We start from the raw sequence: 16,996 nt of genomic DNA, 5'->3' as shown, positions 1-16,996 counted from the left end.
CCACACATCTACACACACAGCTTCTCTGACAGCCTTCTGAACCAGAACTAACAGCCCATTACACAATCACAGAGCCCTCTATTTATGTCTGCTCTTATATTTACACACTCATTCACAATGCACACATACATTCCACAACTTTCAAACCCAGACTTTCCATTTTTGTCCAACAGACAGAACAGAATGCCTACTAAAAAGCAACTTGTTAGGAAAGAAAATAGAGCAGATAAAAGTGTAAACATGCAAAATACTCCTTCACCTCTAGCAGAATTTATAGCCAATGTTCAAACAAAACTGCTAATACAGTCAATAAACAAAACTAAACCAGCTAGAGGTCCCCTCTTCCAATAAATAAAAATAAAAGCAAATGTATAAAGAAGAATACGACTTCTAGCAGCGCGAGCACTACATCTACGAATGTTAACATAGCCACAGCAAAATTGTTCCACTGTAGAGTACTTCACAATCTTATAAAGACAGCAGAAAAGTCACGTTCAATCCTTAAAAATTACTGCAGAAGACTAATCATGGAAGTTCATAGACAGCGCAATGCTCCTCAAAAGAAAATCGTTTATATTAATTTTAACCAGAATGAAATCACTAACAAAATTAATGAGTAAACTACAAAAAGTAGTTCTAAACATGTCAACATAGATAACTTTGCAATCTTCTGTGCGGAGGAATGGATTCACAAAAGCAACACAGAACCATATTTCAATGAAGAGGCATATAAACAAGAGCAGAAAAACTCAATTGCCATAAATAGTAGTGGCCTAGGGAATGAAATGGTAGACAATGCCATTATGGCTTAAGAAACCCTCATTCAAAAAATGTCCCAAACAAACATACAATCAACTCATCATTCTACCGAACCAATCCATCCAGGCTACAAATGGCCGGACGACTCAATGGGTAACATACAGAAACAATCCTTCAAATGTTTATGCCAATTCCTCAATCACTATGTGAAAGTAAAAGAGAAAATTAGAATAAAAACTTTGAAAACCACGGACTCCTGTCCAGTGCACAATTACACTGGACTGAGAGGACATTCAGTACCAGCTTGCAAAAGAACCTTCTACCACATCAAATGTTAGCAACACACCATTCCACTATACAGAATCTTGCCCAAAGACTGTGCTGTGCAAAAAGTCCTGCTTTAGAAATTTAACATTTTTATAACATTCTCCTAGATGGCACAGTCAGAGAACTCCTTCAACAAATAGACCATATCCAAAGTAAATATTTTGGAAGTCAAGATCAGTTAGAAAATCCAGTACCTTTAGAGAAGAATAGCGAAAACCTTACACATGCCAATCTTCTAATAAACATGTACAAAAAAGAAATAGCAAAATTTAAAAGCACATCTGCCGAAGTACCAAACAAAGTATGTGTGAGATGTCGCAGAACATTTTGTAGAAAGAGTACCAAAACTGTAGATATAACGTATAAAATGAGGAATCGCAGTGGTTCTAATTAGCTCTCTATCTTATAGCAGAAAACAAATACAAAAATACTAACCCCGCAACACTTTGCACATACTGCAATACAAAGCTTGTTAATAACCAAATGCCGTCTTGGCTATCACTAGTAACCTGGAAATATTCCCACTTCCAAAACATCTCCAACAGCTTATTTTATATGAAAGCATTATAATGCAAACAATACACCCATTTCAAACTATAATACACCTTCAACCCAAAACAGCCACATTTCCAACTTCTGAATTACTAAAAGGCATTTGTGGCAAAGTAGTTTATTTGCCATTAGATCTTAAAGAAATTGTGGACACTATAGGAGTGCAACAGCCAATCGATCAATCTTTGATTATCCTAGTGAATGGTGTACCAACAAAAGAAAACATAATTTGGCAACAACTAGTAGACTTAAAAAAAGTTAGAAAAGCCCTACAATATCTTAAAGAGAACAATGAGCACTACAAAGAAATAAACATTGAATAAAACTTAAGGGAAATCTCCGAAACAGTTCATGATTCCTCACCAACTGGCCAATTTGAACTTGTAGATCCTATTACAGCATCCAATATTTTAGACCAGTATACAATCGCCAACTACACTCCAAAGACACCATAGACGATGCACTAGAAACATATCAAATGCATCAAGCCAAAAGATCTCCAGTCAACATATAGGAAAAAGTGAATAAGCAAAAGCCTTTCTGTTACTCTTTCGTACAGGAAACGGGGCAAAATATGATGAAAGATGCAAACAAATAACAACATCAGAATAGCACTCTTTACAAATGCATTCTGAAGACCCGAGATTCAGAAAAAACATTGAATGCATATTCCACCTCCTGTTTGAAAACAGATTCCAATTTGTATACATGTTTTTTTTCTTATTTTTACTGTATTTGTGTTGGTTTTACAAAACATTTACAAAATGAACACAAGAAATTGAAACATAAGAATTCAAATAATAACAATAAAGCAATTCGTAACAATAAAACAATTCTCTGACCTATGCACTAACAGCAAAGCAAAACACAATATGTAGTCAATTTTTCCATAGACATTTTTGGAGACCGTGATCATACCTTATGCTATTTTTGGTTACTAGGTATCCTGTCTTTCCAGTACTTACTCAAAGTCTTAATTTCAAGGTCTTTTAACATGGAGATTGAAAGGCATAAATCCAAGATATTTTTGAAATTCAACTATAGAAAATTAGAAAACTGGTTCCAATTTTTAAACATGTCTGCTACCCAACTACTTCAAAAGATAAAAGACAAAGATGCATTTTTGCAGTCAAGTGTCACAAACCTCTTGTCAAACATGCGTGATACAAAAGAATACTGGTTCCAATGTCATGCTGATATGATGTATGCTACGGAACCTTTGCTTACCCACAAGGTTTGTCACTTTGAGTTGTGCAGAATATGCATGGGAGGACTTGAATGACTTCCTACGCATAGCAAACCAAAACAAAGGAGCGATATACATAAAATCTCCAGGAGAACTCTGCTCTCTTGACCCTGTAAATGAATCAAGATACTTTTGCCACCGCTTTATTGACATGTTGCACTTCATCTGTGATAAAACAATTCCTCCACTCGGAGAAGTAGAACACTTCTTTTGGAGAAAATAATTTCAAACCAGAGGAGCACCACACATTTGCATGCTTTTGTGGATAAAAGATGCTCCTAAATTTGGTCATGACAGTGATGCCACTAATTTGCAGTTTATTCACAAATATGTAACATGCGACATCCCTTCAGAAAGGACACATAGTGAGCTACATACACAAATGTTACACTTCCAAAAACATATGGGTAGCAAAAATTGCTGATGTAGACATAAAAAGAAAGGTAAATACTATACCAAATGCTGCTTTGGTTTTCCTAGACCAGTTTCAGCAAAAGGTCAAGTAAACAGCTTCATGTCTTCTGTTAGACACAGTGTGAAAGGCAAATTGCCTAAAAACACAAACTGCATTAAAAGAAACAAAGCTTCAAAGTACATCCATAATTACTTTGCAATCATTGCCCTCTTGTGGAATGCCAACATAGATATACAATACATTTCAGACAATTCCACTGCTGTTGCAAGATATGTCATAGCCTACCTAACCAAAGCTGAGAAAACATACCATCTGACAAAACACTGTCACAAAAAGTGTACAGCTTTGGCATAAAAATGCTCTCCCATAGAGAATGTGGATGCTATGAAGCTGCGGGCTGTTTAACAAGGACAGCCTTATATGGCAACTCCGAACACATAGCTTGACAAAGTCTTGGTCCTGCTGCATCCAGAAAAAAGAGTAATGAAATCATACCAAGACATAGAAACAATAGCCAAAAGTGATCCCGACACCCAGAACATTTTGGAAAAAATGTATTAGACACATACTTCCCAAACAGAAGTACTGCTTTGGAAAACATGCACCTATACCCTACAGCCCAACATGTCTCCTACAACAGTAATGTTAAACCAGATGAAAAAAAAAATGAAAATACATAGTCAAAACTTGTGAAGGCAGCCTCGTCAAACTTATCAAACCCAGCCTATTTAATAATATAAAGTTATCATTTAAAACTCCAATTGCCACCAATTTTTCCAAACATTTACTTGAACGGCTCAGACCAGTTGTGTTTGCAAATGCTTGTCCTTCATAGAAATGCAACAAATAATCCTCACAATACTTACAGTGTCTCAGTAAGAATTGGACTACTGTGCAGGAATGTTAAGTTTCACCATAAACACACAAGAAGATCCACAGCCATGCACCCAAGAGTCTAGGCACTGGCCACAACCACCACGAAAATATGGAAAGGCATCCAAGACTCTGGCCACTGGCCACAACCACCATACCACAACTTGCCCTTAACTTCCCAATTCAAACACCATTTGCAGACATCAAAATAGACTGCCAACCCTATTTTTCACCAATGGCAATATCGCCATATCATCTAGATTCCACTCCCCTACTCACAAGCCCTCTTGTAGTCAGCAAATAATGTAATTTTCACGTTAAATCTGATCACCTTAAATCTCTCCTCACTAATGTTTTTCACTGAAGTTCAAGGGGTTTGCTAAAATATAGTTTCTTTGTGGCCCACTAGCCGTGAGTTTTGGCCATGGTCTTCAGCTGTGGCCACTGTACATGTTGCATGAATTGGTTTCCTTAGGGCCCAGTAGCCATGACCTTGGGCAGAGAGATCCATTATGCCATGCCTTGGACATGTGATCCATGGAAATGCAAAATTACTTTTTTTTAACTCTCTCCGCATTCCCATGCGATTCCCCCGATTATGGTAATGAACTACACATGGGTTTCTTTGGGGCTGATTGCCATGCTCTTCAGCCCTGGCCTTCGACCATGCCATTGTACATGTTGCACCAATACGTTTCTTTGAGGCCCACTAACAATGGCCTTTGCCTTTGCCTTTACATGTTGTGCCAATAGGTTAATTTGGGGCTCAATAGCCACGACTGAAGGTGATGGACACTGTACATGCTTCACCAATAGGTTTCTTTGGATCCCACTAACTATGGTACTTGGACATGGCCACTGTACATGTTGCACCAATAGGTTTCTTTGGTGCCTTCTAGCAGTCTTCCCTTTTACCCCCCCCCCCCATTTAATCCCCAAGAATATGTTTCTATTGCTGTCACAATGAGATTGAGTTTACATATGTATTTAGGTCATTACATTTTTTACCAAATACTTGTTTAGCAGGGAGGGATCCCACTCCACTCTGCTCATTCTCCTCCCTATGACAAATCAATGTACTGCCTGCACAATTGGCAAAAGGGCTCATAAAACAAATTCCACTTTTTATATCAATAATTAATGCACTTGTTGGGGCCAGATTACAGAAACTTTGCACTGGTGCAAGTGCAAAGTTGCACGGTATTAGCACTAGGGCACAGTTTGCCCTATTTTTTAAAACACTGGGACATATTAGAAAACTATTGCACCATGACAAGTGCAGTTTGGCATGGTATAGGCATCAGGACAAAAAATGCTCTTGGGGAAAAAAGATAGATTTTCACTGCATTATTGCAACAGGGCAAAGTTTGCCCTAGTGCTAATACGGAATGGTATTAGCACTAGGGCAAACTTTGCCTTGGTGAAAAAACACATATAAAATGTATCTTTCTTGCACTAGGGCAATTTTTTCCCAGGTGCTTATACAATGCCACGGTGCAGTTGTCATGGTGCAATAGTTTTCTAATATGTCCTAGTGTTTTTAAAAATAGGGCAAACTTTGCCCTAGTGCTAATACCGTGCAACTTTGCCCTTGCACCAGTGCAAAGTTTCTGTAGTCTGGCCCTGGTTTTCATTTGCAGATTTTGCTGCTGATTAATTCCATCCATAGTTGTGGTCGCTATTTTTTAAAAGGAAGTGAAAATCCCGATCTGCAAAGTAATGTAACTGAGCAAGCATGTGAGAAGCTGCTTAGCAATGAGGTGTCATCGTGAGCTTGGTTATGGAGGGGTTGAGCAGACCATGACTGTGAGCTGAAGCATGATTTATTTTTTATTTTTTATTGCGCATTTGTTAGGTGCTTATACAACAAGTAAATTGTGTTTCAAAGTGCCAATATGGCAACAGGGAGGGAACATGGCATTGAAACAATATATATACACTGAAGGATAAAGATAAACTACTAGGCCTTCTGAATATTTGGAACATGTGAATGCAGAGAGAGAAGAGGGGAGGAGGGAGTGAAGGTAAGTGCTGGAATGACCGTGATTGTGGGTGAGCAGCAGATGTAAGTGACAAGTACAGTAAGTGCTACGGAGCGCTGATCTGCAATAAGTGGGCAAGATCAGGCCTACAGTGGGGTAGGCTGGTGTGAGCCGAGGAAAGTGCAGTTTGTAGGCAGAAGCTGAGGTGATTGGGTGTGTGAGGCGAGGGCCACGAGGAAACATAAGGGCCCTGGTTACCAATCGTAGTGACTGTGATGTTAGCAGAGGAGGGAAGAAGGAAAGGAGAAAGTGAAAAGGAATGTCTTGAGGAGCTTCCTGGGTTTGAGAAGGTCTGGCTCAAGACAAAGAGGAAAGGGAAGGCTGTTCCACAAGAGGGAGTCTGCTGAAGCAAGAGATCGGCTTACGGACCTCTGTTTAGTGCACCGCTTCATACATAGAGAGTTGGTAACAGAGGAACATAGAGGTCTAGAGGGAGAATATTTGCTGATAGCAAGCTGCAGATAGCATGGTCCCGGCCCCAGTCAGCCTTGTGGATGATTCAGAGGGATTTGAATTTAATCAGAGCAGCAACCAGTGGCCAGTGAAGTGTTTCTAGGGCAGGAGCGATGAAGTCCCTGGGCTTGAGGCCAAGGATAAGTCTTGCTGCCCTATTCTGGATTAGCTGGAGGGAGCCTAAAGAGGAAGATGGTAGATTCAAGAGTAGACTGTTGCAGTAGTCAAGCCTGGAGAGACCAGAGCTCTGGTAACATTGAGCTTCTGGGGGAAAGTGAGATAAGGGAGAATTATTTCAGAAGGAAGTGTTGAATGTTGGACTTCTTGGCAATGTCCTAGATATGCGGGAGGAAGGAGAGAGAGGAGTCGAAGATGACCCCAAGAGTTTTGGTATTGGATGAAGGAGCAGGGGGAGAGCCCGTAGAGGATGGCAGAGTGAGTGGAAGAAAGAGGGAGCAAGGGTCCCAATAGGAATTATCTCAGTCTTGTTAGCATTGAGGCAGAGATCATTGTAAGTGCACCAATACTGTATAGCAGATAGGAAGTCCGGGATGATGGAAGAATCAATAGGGTTAGCAGGATGTTTGAAGAAAAGTTGCGTGTCATCTGCGTAGAACTGGAGGTTATGGGAGAAGGAAGAAATGTTGCATGCCAGTAGACCAAGATAAGTGTTAAAGAGCCAGGGGGAGAGATATGAGCCCTGGGGGACACCACAGGTGGAGACGGAAGTAGGCAAGGAGAAGGTGCCAAGAATAATCCAGTATGGATGTTCAGGAAGCCAGTCCAGTGTACGCTCTGCGATCCCAAGGGTATCATGAAGCCCTTTTATGAGGATGGAGTGGTTGACCGTGTCAAAGGCAGAGGAAAGATAAAGTAGAATGAGGATGGCTGTAGAGTTAGAATCCAGAGATGCGAGCAGTTCTTCACAAGTGTTCAGAAGAACAGTTTCCATGCCTCTCGATGCTTGGAATCCAGTGTGTGAGCTAAATTGGGGGAAGGCCAACTTTTCCAGGAGTTTCCCAAGAAAGGGGGTGATAGAACTAGGGCAGTAGTTTGCTGGACAAGCAGGGTCTGCTGATGGTTTTTTCAGCAGGGGGCGCAGAAGGGAGTGATCAAGGGAAAGATCCAGTAGCAAGACACTGGTTGCAAAAATCAGCAAGAGCGGGTTCAAGAGAGCCAGTAAGTTCTACGGAGCGCTGAGCTGCAATAAGTGGGCAAGATCAGGCCTACAGTGGGGTAGGCCGGTGTGAGCCGAGGCAAGTGCAGGGGGTGCAGAAGGTAGTGATGGAGGGAGGAGGGGAAAGATCCAGTAGCAAAACAATGGTTGCAAAAATCAGCAAGAGCAGGGTCAAGAGAGCCAATGTTGTCCTTGATGTTTCTGGAGGGGGAAGGGGAATCCTGTTTGGCGGAGACATTCATAGAGCGACAACTCTGATGATCTCATTGGGTGTGACAGGGGAGAAGGAGAAGAACGAGGAGGAAGCATTGATCATGGATTGATCATGGAGAACTACAAAAAGTAGTTCTAAACATGTCAACATAGATAACTTTGCAATCTTCTGTGCGGAGGAATGGATTCACAAAAGCAACACAGAACCATATTTCAATGAAGAGGCATATAAACAAGAGCAGAAAAACTCAATTGCCATAAATAGTAGTGGCCTAGGGAATGAAATGGTAGACAATGCCATTATGGCTTAAGAAACCCTCATTCAAAAAATGTCCCAAACAAACATACAATCAACTCATCATTCTACCGAACCAATCCATCCAGGCTACAAATGGCCGGACGACTCAATGGGTAACATACAGAAACAATCCTTCAAATGTTTATGCCAATTCCTCAATCACTATGTGAAAGTAAAAGAGAAAATTAGAATAAAAACTTTGAAAACCACGGACTCCTGTCCAGTGCACAATTACACTGGACTGAGAGGACATTCAGTACCAGCTTGCAAAAGAACCTTCTACCACATCAAATGTTAGCAACACACCATTCCACTATACAGAATCTTGCCCAAAGACTGTGCTGTGCAAAAAGTCCTGCTTTAGAAATTTAACATTTTTATAACATTCTCCTAGATGGCACAGTCAGAGAACTCCTTCAACAAATAGACCATATCCAAAGTAAATATTTTGGAAGTCAAGATCAGTTAGAAAATCCAGTACCTTTAGAGAAGAATAGCGAAAACCTTACACATGCCAATCTTCTAATAAACATGTACAAAAAAGAAATAGCAAAATTTAAAAGCACATCTGCCGAAGTACCAAACAAAGTATGTGTGAGATGTCGCAGAACATTTTGTAGAAAGAGTACCAAAACTGTAGATATAACGTATAAAATGAGGAATCGCAGTGGTTCTAATTAGCTCTCTATCTTATAGCAGAAAACAAATACAAAAATACTAACCCCGCAACACTTTGCACATACTGCAATACAAAGCTTGTTAATAACCAAATGCCGTCTTGGCTATCACTAGTAACCTGGAAATATTCCCACTTCCAAAACATCTCCAACAGCTTATTTTATATGAAAGCATTATAATGCAAACAATACACCCATTTCAAACTATAATACACCTTCAACCCAAAACAGCCACATTTCCAACTTCTGAATTACTAAAAGGCATTTGTGGCAAAGTAGTTTATTTGCCATTAGATCTTAAAGAAATTGTGGACACTATAGGAGTGCAACAGCCAATCGATCAATCTTTGATTATCCTAGTGAATGGTGTACCAACAAAAGAAAACATAATTTGGCAACAACTAGTAGACTTAAAAAAAGTTAGAAAAGCCCTACAATATCTTAAAGAGAACAATGAGCACTACAAAGAAATAAACATTGAATAAAACTTAAGGGAAATCTCCGAAACAGTTCATGATTCCTCACCAACTGGCCAATTTGAACTTGTAGATCCTATTACAGCATCCAATATTTTAGACCAGTATACAATCGCCAACTACACTCCAAAGACACCATAGACGATGCACTAGAAACATATCAAATGCATCAAGCCAAAAGATCTCCAGTCAACATATAGGAAAAAGTGAATAAGCAAAAGCCTTTCTGTTACTCTTTCGTACAGGAAACGGGGCAAAATATGATGAAAGATGCAAACAAATAACAACATCAGAATAGCACTCTTTACAAATGCATTCTGAAGACCCGAGATTCAGAAAAAACATTGAATGCATATTCCACCTCCTGTTTGAAAACAGATTCCAATTTGTATACATGTTTTTTTTCTTATTTTTACTGTATTTGTGTTGGTTTTACAAAACATTTACAAAATGAACACAAGAAATTGAAACATAAGAATTCAAATAATAACAATAAAGCAATTCGTAACAATAAAACAATTCTCTGACCTATGCACTAACAGCAAAGCAAAACACAATATGTAGTCAATTTTTCCATAGACATTTTTGGAGACCGTGATCATACCTTATGCTATTTTTGGTTACTAGGTATCCTGTCTTTCCAGTACTTACTCAAAGTCTTAATTTCAAGGTCTTTTAACATGGAGATTGAAAGGCATAAATCCAAGATATTTTTGAAATTCAACTATAGAAAATTAGAAAACTGGTTCCAATTTTTAAACATGTCTGCTACCCAACTACTTCAAAAGATAAAAGACAAAGATGCATTTTTGCAGTCAAGTGTCACAAACCTCTTGTCAAACATGCGTGATACAAAAGAATACTGGTTCCAATGTCATGCTGATATGATGTATGCTACGGAACCTTTGCTTACCCACAAGGTTTGTCACTTTGAGTTGTGCAGAATATGCATGGGAGGACTTGAATGACTTCCTACGCATAGCAAACCAAAACAAAGGAGCGATATACATAAAATCTCCAGGAGAACTCTGCTCTCTTGACCCTGTAAATGAATCAAGATACTTTTGCCACCGCTTTATTGACATGTTGCACTTCATCTGTGATAAAACAATTCCTCCACTCGGAGAAGTAGAACACTTCTTTTGGAGAAAATAATTTCAAACCAGAGGAGCACCACACATTTGCATGCTTTTGTGGATAAAAGATGCTCCTAAATTTGGTCATGACAGTGATGCCACTAATTTGCAGTTTATTCACAAATATGTAACATGCGACATCCCTTCAGAAAGGACACATAGTGAGCTACATACACAAATGTTACACTTCCAAAAACATATGGGTAGCAAAAATTGCTGATGTAGACATAAAAAGAAAGGTAAATACTATACCAAATGCTGCTTTGGTTTTCCTAGACCAGTTTCAGCAAAAGGTCAAGTAAACAGCTTCATGTCTTCTGTTAGACACAGTGTGAAAGGCAAATTGCCTAAAAACACAAACTGCATTAAAAGAAACAAAGCTTCAAAGTACATCCATAATTACTTTGCAATCATTGCCCTCTTGTGGAATGCCAACATAGATATACAATACATTTCAGACAATTCCACTGCTGTTGCAAGATATGTCATAGCCTACCTAACCAAAGCTGAGAAAACATACCATCTGACAAAACACTGTCACAAAAAGTGTACAGCTTTGGCATAAAAATGCTCTCCCATAGAGAATGTGGATGCTATGAAGCTGCGGGCTGTTTAACAAGGACAGCCTTATATGGCAACTCCGAACACATAGCTTGACAAAGTCTTGGTCCTGCTGCATCCAGAAAAAAGAGTAATGAAATCATACCAAGACATAGAAACAATAGCCAAAAGTGATCCCGACACCCAGAACATTTTGGAAAAAATGTATTAGACACATACTTCCCAAACAGAAGTACTGCTTTGGAAAACATGCACCTATACCCTACAGCCCAACATGTCTCCTACAACAGTAATGTTAAACCAGATGAAAAAAAAAATGAAAATACATAGTCAAAACTTGTGAAGGCAGCCTCGTCAAACTTATCAAACCCAGCCTATTTAATAATATAAAGTTATCATTTAAAACTCCAATTGCCACCAATTTTTCCAAACATTTACTTGAACGGCTCAGACCAGTTGTGTTTGCAAATGCTTGTCCTTCATAGAAATGCAACAAATAATCCTCACAATACTTACAGTGTCTCAGTAAGAATTGGACTACTGTGCAGGAATGTTAAGTTTCACCATAAACACACAAGAAGATCCACAGCCATGCACCCAAGAGTCTAGGCACTGGCCACAACCACCACGAAAATATGGAAAGGCATCCAAGACTCTGGCCACTGGCCACAACCACCATACCACAACTTGCCCTTAACTTCCCAATTCAAACACCATTTGCAGACATCAAAATAGACTGCCAACCCTATTTTTCACCAATGGCAATATCGCCATATCATCTAGATTCCACTCCCCTACTCACAAGCCCTCTTGTAGTCAGCAAATAATGTAATTTTCACGTTAAATCTGATCACCTTAAATCTCTCCTCACTAATGTTTTTCACTGAAGTTCAAGGGGTTTGCTAAAATATAGTTTCTTTGTGGCCCACTAGCCGTGAGTTTTGGCCATGGTCTTCAGCTGTGGCCACTGTACATGTTGCATGAATTGGTTTCCTTAGGGCCCAGTAGCCATGACCTTGGGCAGAGAGATCCATTATGCCATGCCTTGGACATGTGATCCATGGAAATGCAAAATTACTTTTTTTTAACTCTCTCCGCATTCCCATGCGATTCCCCCGATTATGGTAATGAACTACACATGGGTTTCTTTGGGGCTGATTGCCATGCTCTTCAGCCCTGGCCTTCGACCATGCCATTGTACATGTTGCACCAATACGTTTCTTTGAGGCCCACTAACAATGGCCTTTGCCTTTGCCTTTACATGTTGTGCCAATAGGTTAATTTGGGGCTCAATAGCCACGACTGAAGGTGATGGACACTGTACATGCTTCACCAATAGGTTTCTTTGGATCCCACTAACTATGGTACTTGGACATGGCCACTGTACATGTTGCACCAATAGGTTTCTTTGGTGCCTTCTAGCAGTCTTCCCTTTTACCCCCCCCCCCCATTTAATCCCCAAGAATATGTTTCTATTGCTGTCACAATGAGATTGAGTTTACATATGTATTTAGGTCATTACATTTTTTACCAAATACTTGTTTAGCAGGGAGGGATCCCACTCCACTCTGCTCATTCTCCTCCCTATGACAAATCAATGTACTGCCTGCACAATTGGCAAAAGGGCTCATAAAACAAATTCCACTTTTTATATCAATAATTAATGCACTTGTTGGGGCCAGATTACAGAAACTTTGCACTGGTGCAAGTGCAAAGTTGCACGGTATTAGCACTAGGGCACAGTTTGCCCTATTTTTTAAAACACTGGGACATATTAGAAAACTATTGCACCATGACAAGTGCAGTTTGGCATGGTATAGGCATCAGGACAAAAAATGCTCTTGGGGAAAAAAGATAGATTTTCACTGCATTATTGCAACAGGGCAAAGTTTGCCCTAGTGCTAATACGGAATGGTATTAGCACTAGGGCAAACTTTGCCTTGGTGAAAAAACACATATAAAATGTATCTTTCTTGCACTAGGGCAATTTTTTCCCAGGTGCTTATACAATGCCACGGTGCAGTTGTCATGGTGCAATAGTTTTCTAATATGTCCTAGTGTTTTTAAAAATAGGGCAAACTTTGCCCTAGTGCTAATACCGTGCAACTTTGCCCTTGCACCAGTGCAAAGTTTCTGTAGTCTGGCCCTGGTTTTCATTTGCAGATTTTGCTGCTGATTAATTCCATCCATAGTTGTGGTCGCTATTTTTTAAAAGGAAGTGAAAATCCCGATCTGCAAAGTAATGTAACTGAGCAAGCATGTGAGAAGCTGCTTAGCAATGAGGTGTCATCGTGAGCTTGGTTATGGAGGGGTTGAGCAGACCATGACTGTGAGCTGAAGCATGATTTATTTTTTATTTTTTATTGCGCATTTGTTAGGTGCTTATACAACAAGTAAATTGTGTTTCAAAGTGCCAATATGGCAACAGGGAGGGAACATGGCATTGAAACAATATATATACACTGAAGGATAAAGATAAACTACTAGGCCTTCTGAATATTTGGAACATGTGAATGCAGAGAGAGAAGAGGGGAGGAGGGAGTGAAGGTAAGTGCTGGAATGACCGTGATTGTGGGTGAGCAGCAGATGTAAGTGACAAGTACAGTAAGTGCTACGGAGCGCTGATCTGCAATAAGTGGGCAAGATCAGGCCTACAGTGGGGTAGGCTGGTGTGAGCCGAGGAAAGTGCAGTTTGTAGGCAGAAGCTGAGGTGATTGGGTGTGTGAGGCGAGGGCCACGAGGAAACATAAGGGCCCTGGTTACCAATCGTAGTGACTGTGATGTTAGCAGAGGAGGGAAGAAGGAAAGGAGAAAGTGAAAAGGAATGTCTTGAGGAGCTTCCTGGGTTTGAGAAGGTCTGGCTCAAGACAAAGAGGAAAGGGAAGGCTGTTCCACAAGAGGGAGTCTGCTGAAGCAAGAGATCGGCTTACGGACCTCTGTTTAGTGCACCGCTTCATACATAGAGAGTTGGTAACAGAGGAACATAGAGGTCTAGAGGGAGAATATTTGCTGATAGCAAGCTGCAGATAGCATGGTCCCGGCCCCAGTCAGCCTTGTGGATGATTCAGAGGGATTTGAATTTAATCAGAGCAGCAACCAGTGGCCAGTGAAGTGTTTCTAGGGCAGGAGCGATGAAGTCCCTGGGCTTGAGGCCAAGGATAAGTCTTGCTGCCCTATTCTGGATTAGCTGGAGGGAGCCTAAAGAGGAAGATGGTAGATTCAAGAGTAGACTGTTGCAGTAGTCAAGCCTGGAGAGACCAGAGCTCTGGTAACATTGAGCTTCTGGGGGAAAGTGAGATAAGGGAGAATTATTTCAGAAGGAAGTGTTGAATGTTGGACTTCTTGGCAATGTCCTAGATATGCGGGAGGAAGGAGAGAGAGGAGTCGAAGATGACCCCAAGAGTTTTGGTATTGGATGAAGGAGCAGGGGGAGAGCCCGTAGAGGATGGCAGAGTGAGTGGAAGAAAGAGGGAGCAAGGGTCCCAATAGGAATTATCTCAGTCTTGTTAGCATTGAGGCAGAGATCATTGTAAGTGCACCAATACTGTATAGCAGATAGGAAGTCCGGGATGATGGAAGAATCAATAGGGTTAGCAGGATGTTTGAAGAAAAGTTGCGTGTCATCTGCGTAGAACTGGAGGTTATGGGAGAAGGAAGAAATGTTGCATGCCAGTAGACCAAGATAAGTGTTAAAGAGCCAGGGGGAGAGATATGAGCCCTGGGGGACACCACAGGTGGAGACGGAAGTAGGCAAGGAGAAGGTGCCAAGAATAATCCAGTATGGATGTTCAGGAAGCCAGTCCAGTGTACGCTCTGCGATCCCAAGGGTATCATGAAGCCCTTTTATGAGGATGGAGTGGTTGACCGTGTCAAAGGCAGAGGAAAGATAAAGTAGAATGAGGATGGCTGTAGAGTTAGAATCCAGAGATGCGAGCAGTTCTTCACAAGTGTTCAGAAGAACAGTTTCCATGCCTCTCGATGCTTGGAATCCAGTGTGTGAGCTAAATTGGGGGAAGGCCAACTTTTCCAGGAGTTTCCCAAGAAAGGGGGTGATAGAACTAGGGCAGTAGTTTGCTGGACAAGCAGGGTCTGCTGATGGTTTTTTCAGCAGGGGGCGCAGAAGGGAGTGATCAAGGGAAAGATCCAGTAGCAAGACACTGGTTGCAAAAATCAGCAAGAGCGGGTTCAAGAGAGCCAGTAAGTTCTACGGAGCGCTGAGCTGCAATAAGTGGGCAAGATCAGGCCTACAGTGGGGTAGGCCGGTGTGAGCCGAGGCAAGTGCAGGGGGTGCAGAAGGTAGTGATGGAGGGAGGAGGGGAAAGATCCAGTAGCAAAACAATGGTTGCAAAAATCAGCAAGAGCAGGGTCAAGAGAGCCAATGTTGTCCTTGATGTTTCTGGAGGGGGAAGGGGAATCCTGTTTGGCGGAGACATTCATAGAGCGACAACTCTGATGATCTCATTGGGTGTGACAGGGGAGAAGGAGAAGAACGAGGAGGAAGCATTGATCATGGATTGATCATGGAGAACTACAAAAAGTAGTTCTAAACATGTCAACATAGATAACTTTGCAATCTTCTGTGCGGAGGAATGGATTCACAAAAGCAACACAGAACCATATTTCAATGAAGAGGCATATAAACAAGAGCAGAAAAACTCAATTGCCATAAATAGTAGTGGCCTAGGGAATGAAATGGTAGACAATGCCATTATGGCTTAAGAAACCCTCATTCAAAAAATGTCCCAAACAAACATACAATCAACTCATCATTCTACCGAACCAATCCATCCAGGCTACAAATGGCCGGACGACTCAATGGGTAACATACAGAAACAATCCTTCAAATGTTTATGCCAATTCCTCAATCACTATGTGAAAGTAAAAGAGAAAATTAGAATAAAAACTTTGAAAACCACGGACTCCTGTCCAGTGCACAATTACACTGGACTGAGAGGACATTCAGTACCAGCTTGCAAAAGAACCTTCTACCACATCAAATGTTAGCAACACACCATTCCACTATACAGAATCTTGCCCAAAGACTGTGCTGTGCAAAAAGTCCTGCTTTAGAAATTTAACATTTTTATAACATTCTCCTAGATGGCACAGTCAGAGAACTCCTTCAACAAATAGACCATATCCAAAGTAAATATTTTGGAAGTCAAGATCAGTTAGAAAATCCAGTACCTTTAGAGAAGAATAGCGAAAACCTTACACATGCCAATCTTCTAATAAACATGTACAAAAAAGAAATAGCAAAATTTAAAAGCACATCTGCCGAAGTACCAAACAAAGTATGTGTGAGATGTCGCAGAACATTTTGTAGAAAGAGTACCAAAACTGTAGATATAACGTATAAAATGAGGAATCGCAGTGGTTCTAATTAGCTCTCTATCTTATAGCAGAAAACAAATACAAAAATACTAACCCCGCAACACTTTGCACATACTGCAATACAAAGCTTGTTAATAACCAAATGCCGTCTTGGCTATCACTAGTAACCTGGAAATATTCCCACTTCCAAAACATCTCCAACAGCTTATTTTATATGAAAGCATTATAATGCAAACAATACACCCATTTCAAACTATAATACACCTTCAACCCAAAACAGCCACATTTCCAACTTCTGAATTACTAAAAGGCATTTGTGGCAAAGTAGTTTATTTGCCATTAGATCTTAAAGAAATTGTGGACACTATAGGAGTGCAACAGCCAATCGATCAATCTTTGATTATCCTAGTGAATGGTGTACCAACAAAAGAAAACATAATTTGGCAACAACTAGTAG

This window comes from Ambystoma mexicanum, chromosome 8 (genome assembly GCF_040938575.1).
Source record: "Ambystoma mexicanum isolate Mex_15411 chromosome 8, UKY_AmexF1_1, whole genome shotgun sequence".
Lineage (NCBI taxonomy): Eukaryota > Metazoa > Chordata > Amphibia > Caudata > Ambystomatidae > Ambystoma > Ambystoma mexicanum.
The sequence above is the reverse complement of the archived record's forward strand: the minus strand, read 5'-3'. Positions refer to the sequence as shown.